The sequence below is a fragment of the Bufo gargarizans genome, chromosome 6 (assembly GCF_014858855.1).
Source record: "Bufo gargarizans isolate SCDJY-AF-19 chromosome 6, ASM1485885v1, whole genome shotgun sequence".
Taxonomy (NCBI): domain Eukaryota; kingdom Metazoa; phylum Chordata; class Amphibia; order Anura; family Bufonidae; genus Bufo; species Bufo gargarizans.
The window spans coordinates 53,785,539-53,793,438 of record NC_058085.1 but is presented as its reverse complement, the minus strand read 5'-3'; the positions used below and the strand labels follow the sequence as shown (position 1 = coordinate 53,793,438).

The window sequence follows — 7,900 nt, the reverse complement described above, 5'->3', positions numbered from 1 at the left end:
ATAACCCCCCTGTAAGGCTCCATTCAGACGTCCGCATGCGTTTTGTGGATCCGATCCATGGATCCGTAAAAAATCATGCGGATGTCTGAATGGAACCTTACAGGGGGGGTGATCATTGACAGGGGGGTGATCACCCTGATCACCCCCTGTCATTGATAACCCCCCTGTAAGGCTCCATTCAGACGTCCGCATGCGTTTTGTGGATCCGATCCATGTATCCATGGATCCGTAAAAAATCATGCGGATGTCTGAATGGAGCCTTACAGGAGGGGTGATCAGTGACAGGGGGGTGATCACCCTGATCACCCCCTGTCATTGATAACCCCCCTGTAAGGCTCCATTCAGACGTCCGCATGCGTTTTGTGGATCCGATCCATGTATCCATGGATCCGTAAAAAATCATGCGGATGTCTGAATGGAACCTTACAGGGGGGGTGATCATTGACAGGGGGGTGATCACCCTGATCACCCTGATCACCCCCTGTCATTGATAACCCCCCTGTAAGGCTCCATTCAGACGTCCGCATGTGTTTTGTGGATCCGATCCATGTATCCATGGATCCGTAAAAAATCATGCGGATGTCTGAATGGAGCCTTACAGGAGGGGTGATCAGTGACAGGGGGGTGATCACCCTGATCACCCCCTGTCATTGATAACCCCCCTGTAAGGCTCCATTCAGACGTCCGCATGCGTTTTGTGGATCCGATCCATGTATCCATGGATCCGTAAAAAATCATGCGGATGTCTGAATGGAGCCTTACAGGAGGGGTGATCAGTGACAGGGGGGTGATCACCCTGATCACCCCCTGTCATTGATAACCCCCCTGTAAGGCTCCATTCAGACGTCCGCATGCGTTTTGTGGATCCGATCCATGTATCCATGGATCCGTAAAAAATCATGCGGATGTCTGAATGGAACCTTACAGGGGGGGTGATCATTGACAGGGGGGTGATCACCCTGATCACCCTGATCACCCCCTGTCATTGATAACCCCCCTGTAAGGCTCCATTCAGACGTCCGCATGTGTTTTGTGGATCCGATCCATGTATCCATGGATCCGTAAAAATCATGCGGATGTCTGAATGGAGCCTTACAGGGGGATGATCAATGACGGGGGTGATCAGGGAGTCTATATGGGTGATCACCCCCCTGTCATTGATCACCCCCCCCCCCCCGGTAAGGCTCCATTCAGACATTTTTTTGGGCACAAGTTAGCGGAAATTTTTTGTTTGTTTTTGTTTTTGTTTTTTCTTACAAAGACTCATATTCTACTAACTTGTGTCAAAAAATAAAATCTCACATGGACGCACCATACCCCTCACGGAATCCAAATGCGTAAACATTTTTAGACATTTATATTCCAGACTTCTTCTCACGCTTTAGGGCCCCTAAAAAGCCAGGGCAGTATAAATACCCCACATGTGACCCCATTTCGGAAAGAAGACACCCCAAGGTATTCCGTGAGGGGCATATTGAGTCCATGAAAGATTGAAATTTTTGTCCTAAGTTAGCGGAAAGTGAGACTTTGTGAGAAAAAAACAAAAAAAAAATCAATATCCGCTAACTTATGCAAAAAAAAAAAAATTCTAGGAACTCGCCATGCCCCTCATTGAATACCTTGGGGTGTCTTCTTTCCAAAGTGGGGTCACATGTGGGGTATTTATACTGCCCTGGCTTTTTAGGGGCCCGAAAGTGTGAGAAGAAGTCTGGGATCCAAATGTCTAATAATGCCCTCCTAAAAGGAATTTGGGCCCCTTTGCGCATCTAGGCTGCAAAAAAGTGTCACACATGTGGTATCGCCGTACTCAGGAGAAGTTGGGGAATGTGTTTTGGGGTGTCATTTTACATATACCCATGCTGGGTGAGAAAAATATCTTGGTCAAATGCCAACTTTGTATAAAAAAATTGGGAAAAGTTGTCTTTTGCCAAGATATTTCTCTCACCCAGCATGGGTATATGTAAAATGACCCCCCAAAACACATTGCCCAACTTCTCCTGAGTACGGTGATACCAGATGTGTGACACTTTTTTGCAGCCAAGGTGGGCAAAGGGGCACCTTTCGGATTTCGCAGGCCATTTTTTACACATTTTGATTGCAAGGTACTTCTTACACATTTGGGCCCCTAAATTGCCAGGGCAGTATAACTACGCCACAAGTGACCCCATTTTGGAAAGAAGACACCCCAAGGTATTCCGTGGGGGGCACGGCGAGTTCCTAGAATTTTTTATTTTTTGTCACAATTTAGCTGGAAAATGATGATTTTTCTTTTTTTTTCTTTTTTCCTTACAAAGTCTCATATTCCACTAACTTGCGACAAAAAATAAAAAATTCTAGGAACTCGCCATGCCCCTCACGGAATACCTTGGGGTGTCTTCTTTCCAAAATGGGGTCACTTGTGGCGTAGTTATACTGCCCTGGCAATTTAGGGGCCCATATGTGTGAGAAGTACTTTGCAATCAAAATCTGTAAAAAATGACCGGTGAAATCCGAAAGGTGCACTTTGGAATATGTGCCCCTTTGCCCACCTTGGCATCAAAAAAGTGTGACACATCTGGTATCGCCGTACTCAGGAGAAGTTGGGGAATGTGTTTTGGGGTGTCATTTTACATATACCCATGCTGGATGAGAGAAATATCTTGGCAAAAGACAACTTTTCCCATTTTTTTTATACAAAGTTGGCATTTGACCAAGATATTTTTCTCACCCAGCATGGGTATATGTAAAATGACACCCCAAATCACATTCCCCAACTTCTCCTGAGTACGGCGATACCAGATGTGTCACACTTTTTTGATGCCAAGGTGGGCAAAGGGGCACATATTCCAAAGTGCACCTTTCGGATTTCACCGGTCATTTTTTACAGATTTTGATTGCAAAGTACTTCTCACACATATGGGCCCCTAAATTGCCAGGGCAGTATAACTACGCCACAAGTGACCCCATTTTGGAAAGAAGACACCCCAAGGTATTCCGTGAGGGGCATGGCGAGTTCCTAGAATATTTTATTTTTTGTCGCAAGTTAGTGGAATATGAGACTTTGTAAGGAAAAAGAGAAAAAAAAAATCATAATTTTCCGCTAACTTGTGACAAAAAATAAAAAATTCTAGGAACTCGCCGTGCCCCTCACGGAATACCTTGGGGTGTCTTCTTTCCAAAATGGGGTCACTTGTGGCGTAGTTATACTGCCCTGGCAATTTAGGGGCCCAAATGTGTGAGAAGTACCTTGCAATCAAAATGTGTAAAAAATGGCCTGCAAAATCTGAAAGGTGCACTTTGGAATATGTGCCCCTTTGCCCACCTTGGCTGCAAAAAAGTGTGACACATCTGGTATCGCCGTACTCAGGAGAAGTTGGGGAATGTGTTTTGGGGTGTCATTTTACATATACCCATGCTGGATGAGAGAAATATCTTGGCAAAAGACAACTTTTCCCATTTTTTTTATACAAAGTTGGCATTTGACCAAGATATTTTTCTCACCCAGCATGGGTATATGTAAAATGACACCCCAAATCACATTCCCCAACTTCTCCTGAGTACGGCGATACCAGATGTGTGACACTTTTTTGATGCCAAGGTGGGCAAAGAGGCGCATATTCCAAAGTGCACCTTTTGGATTTCACCGGTCATTTTTTACACATTTTGATTGCAAAGTTCTTCTCACACATTTGGGCCCCTAAATTGCCAGGGCAGTATAACTACCCCACAAGTGACCCCATATTGGAAAGAAGACACCCCAAGGTATTCTGTGAGGGGCATGGTGAGTTCCTAGAATTTTTTATTTTTTGTCGCAAGTTAGTGGAATATGAGACTTTGTAAGAAAAAAAAAAAAAATAAATCATCATCATTTTCCGCTAACTTGTGACAAAAAATAAAAAGTTCTATGAACTCACTATGCCCATCAGCGAATACCTTAGGGTGTCTACTTTCCGAAATGGGGTCATTTGTGGGGGTTTTCTACTGTTTGGGCATTGTAGAACCTCAGGAAACATGACAGGTGCTCAGAAAGTCAGAGCTGTTTCAAAAAGCGGAAATTCACATTTTTGTACCATAGTTTGTAAATAACTTTTACCCAAACCATTTTTTTTTTTGCCCAAACATTTTTTTTTTATCAAAGACATGTAGAACAATAAATTTGGCGAAAAATTTATATATGGATGTCGTTTTTTTTTGCAAAATTTTACAGCTGAAAGTGAAAAATGTCTTTTTTTTTTGCAAAAAAATCGTTACATTTTGATTAATAACAAAAAAAGTAAAAATGCCAGCAGCAATGAAATACCACCAAATGAAAGCTCTATTAGTGAGAAGAAAAGGAGGTAAAATTCATTTGTATGGTAAGTTGCATGACCGAGCGATAAACAGTGAAAGTAGTGTAGTGCCGAAGTGTAAAAAGTGCTCTGGTCATGAAGGGGGTTTCACCTAGCGGGGCTGAAGTGGTTAAAAACCCCAAACACTGTAGCGTGTTTATAACCGGGGGAGCAAATCCTCTTTGAATCCAGAGGGGAGACAAACCAGGCTGGTGTAGTGAGCTGCATCTATATTTATTTATATAAGGAGATATATAACGCGAGTTTGACCGCGACGCGTGGTTGATTAAGTGTGTGGTTGCGTAAGTGTGCGATTGCGTAAGTGTGTGATTTAAGATTAAGTGAGGGAGTATCTGAGAGCTAAATTATTTGTGGATATTGAGTGGCTGTATTTGACTGTATTGTATGCTGTGATAACACTTATTTTTTTTTTCTCCTTCTCCAGGGGTTGCACAGGTGAGTAATTCGGGTGTAGCTGTCTAATTCAGGTGTGGTTGTCTAATTAGGAGACTATAAAAACTCAGCAGTGTGAGCAGCACAGCCTCTTTGAATCCAGAGGGGAGACAAACCAGGCTGGTGTAGTGAGCTGCATCTATATTTATTTATATAAGGAGATATATAACGTGAGTTTGAACGGGACGTGTGGTTGATTAAGTCTGTTGTTGCGTAAGTGTGTGACTTTAGATTCAGGGACTTCAGTGGGGGACTGTAATTAGCCAGTTTCTTAGTACTACATTATATTGTATTTTTTACTTTGCTGGTGTAATCCCCATTTAGTATGTTTTGCACAATTGACAACGCAGCCCAGTGCACATCTTGCATGATGTATGCAGTCCTGGAGCAGGAGTTCAAGGGTGCATATCTTTGTTCAAGATGCGAGCAAATTACCCGTTTGGAATCGCTAATCGAGTCTCTAAATGGGCAAGTTGCAACACTGAGAGGCATTGACAATTTGCAAAAGAGTTTGCTTCTCACCGAGCAAGCACTCTTTGGGGTAGATGAGGGGGAGGGTGGCAGAGGAGGCTGAGGAAAGTGAGGTAGCTAGCTGGGTAACAGTGAGAAAGCGGGGTAGAGGGAAGAGTGCCAGGGAGGCTAGCTCTGATCTGACACACCCCAACAAGCTTGCACGTTTGGCAGATGAGGGGGATGTCAGTCCAGGGATGAAACTGCCGCAGCAGGACACTTCCTCTGCCAGTCAGGGGAATGCCAGCTCCGGTAAGCAGGGGACCAGGAGAGCAGGGCAGGCCAGACAGGTGCTGGTAATTCCGTTTGTATCCATTTTTGGGGGTGACAGTGGCAACATAGCCACCATCCTACGACAGGATTGGCAGATCCTACAGAAAGGATTACCTGCAGTCACGGAGTTCTCTGTCCCCCCAATGATGGCATACAAACGTAGCCCCAATCTACGTGATAGATTGGTAAAAGCGGATATAGGGGGTAAGGATATTGACAGACAGAAAAGGCTAGCACCACTTAAGAATGGTAATTTCCCTTGCCTTTCCTGCTGCAACTGCAGTTGCATCATGAAAGGTGACGTTTTTACTCATCCATACAGTGGTAAACGGTTCAAGATCAAGGGACACTATACATGCAAATCCACAGACGTGGTTTACATGATACAGTGTCCATGTAGCTTGATCTATGTGGGAGAGACCACGATGGAACTGAGGGAAAGAATCAACAAACACAAAAGCACAATAAGAACAGGAGCACTTGACAAACCGGTTGCAAAACACTTCATTGACTGTAAACATTCCATCAATCAACTAAGATTTCGAGTAATCGATAGCGTAGGGTATCTGAGAAGGGGTGGGGACAGGAAGGGAATACTTAGGAAAAAGGAACTCAAGTGGATCCATACCCTTAGATCCCTTCAACCTTTTGGTTTAAATTTAGAGTTCAATGTCGCATCCATCGATTGATATTGGTCACTGTATTGTCCTCTCAAGTATAGGGACATCATGTTTTTAATGTGTTACACATCCCTGTTGAAATGGTTCCTAAATTGATATGTCAAAATGCCTTTGATAGTGTTTGACGTGTGATGTATATGGGGGATACATTATGTATATGATGATTCTATATGATTGCTATGCACTACGACATGTATTGTTTCCATCTCTTTATATATGCGAATGTGCATACCCCGATTGTCCTTTGACAATAGGGCGATCATTATTGTGGTTTGTGACCTTATACAATGTCGATCTGCCCATTTTTCTACACGGATTATGCACATTCTTCCATAGCAAGTAGCGCTGACCGTGGCGTCACCGTTGCCATGGCGCCGATATCTGCGCTATGTCTCCATTGGCTGTGCCTCTCATGTGACCCACGAGATTGACGCACGGTTGTGCGCACCGTACTGGGTGTCACGTGATATTCGCACAGGCCATGACGTCAATGATTGCTTTCAGCAGCCCATTGGTTGGAGACGTGGGCGCCGCCCGGCGTCATGGCGACGGGTGATACTTCTGGTATGCTAGTATGGTGAGACGCGATTGCGCATTAGAGATGATGGTACGCCGAGGCGCACATTACGAATATGGCGGACATGTCAATAGTAGTAAGTAGCAACTTAAACAGATGTACTCCATTATATATTGATTGGCTATGATGATGTAATGTGGGGTGTGTATTTTAACTGGGGGGGTATATATATGCCTACCAGCATTGTTGTCATTAGGCTTGATAAAGACTGGTGAACAGTCGAAACGTTGCCAATTGTGTCTGGAGGTACGAATAAAAGAATTTTTTGATACTGCGACATGCTGCCGAAGCCATCTTCTTTTCCATATATGTACTTCAAGGCCTGATGGATCAAGGGCCTACGGCTAGGCTGCTGCATTGACAAACGCATTATCCTGAGACCGCACGGTGCTGCTTCTACACTACAATAGGTGCTGGTAGTGGGAGACTCAATTATTAGGGAAATCTGTCACAAATACCGTGATCGCCGAACAGTGTGCTGTCTTCCTGGCGCTAGAGTTCGACACATCACGGATCGGGTTGACAGATTACTGGGAGGGGCTGGAGAAGATCCAGCAGTCATGGTCCATATCGGAACCAATGACAAAGTTAGGGGTAGGTGGAGAGTCCTTAAAAATGATTTCAGGGATTTAGGTCAAAAGCTGAGGGCAAGGACCTCAAAGGTAGTATTTTCCGAAACACTACCTGTACCACGGGCCACACAAGAGAGGCAGCGGGAGATTAGGGAAATTAACAAGTGGCTCAAGAACTGGTGTAGGAAGGAGGGGTTTGGGTTCCTGGAGAACTGGGCTGACTTCTCTATCGGCTACAGGCTCTATCGTAGGGACAGGCTGCACCTCCATGGGGAAGGGACAGCTGTGTTGGGGAAGAAGATGACTAGAAGGTTGGAGTAGTGTTTAAACTAGGGGGGCAGGGTAATCATGTTATAAAATGGGAAGATAGTGCAGATAGAGACTGGGGGCAAGGTAGTGAGACTGGGGGAGGAACAGAAGGAGGGACTAGAACAGTTCAGAAGGAAAGGTGTAGAGTAAAAAAATATACATAAACCTCTCAAATGTATGTTTACTAATGCCAGAAGCCTGACTAATAAAACTGGAATT

At 44.4% G+C, this 7,900-nt stretch overlaps 1 protein-coding gene across 1 annotated transcript in view; it reads left to right on the top strand.

Moving 5' to 3' along the window:
• The first annotated feature begins 4,897 nt into the window (after positions 1-4,897).
• The window catches only part of LOC122940043 (cytochrome P450 2A10-like), a 76,831-nt gene continuing 73,828 nt past the window's right edge, over positions 4,898-7,900 (top strand). The window contains exon 1 of the mRNA XM_044296343.1: positions 4,898-4,930. The gene's annotated coding sequence lies outside the window, so the exon portion shown is untranslated. The remainder of the gene's footprint in view (positions 4,931-7,900) is intronic.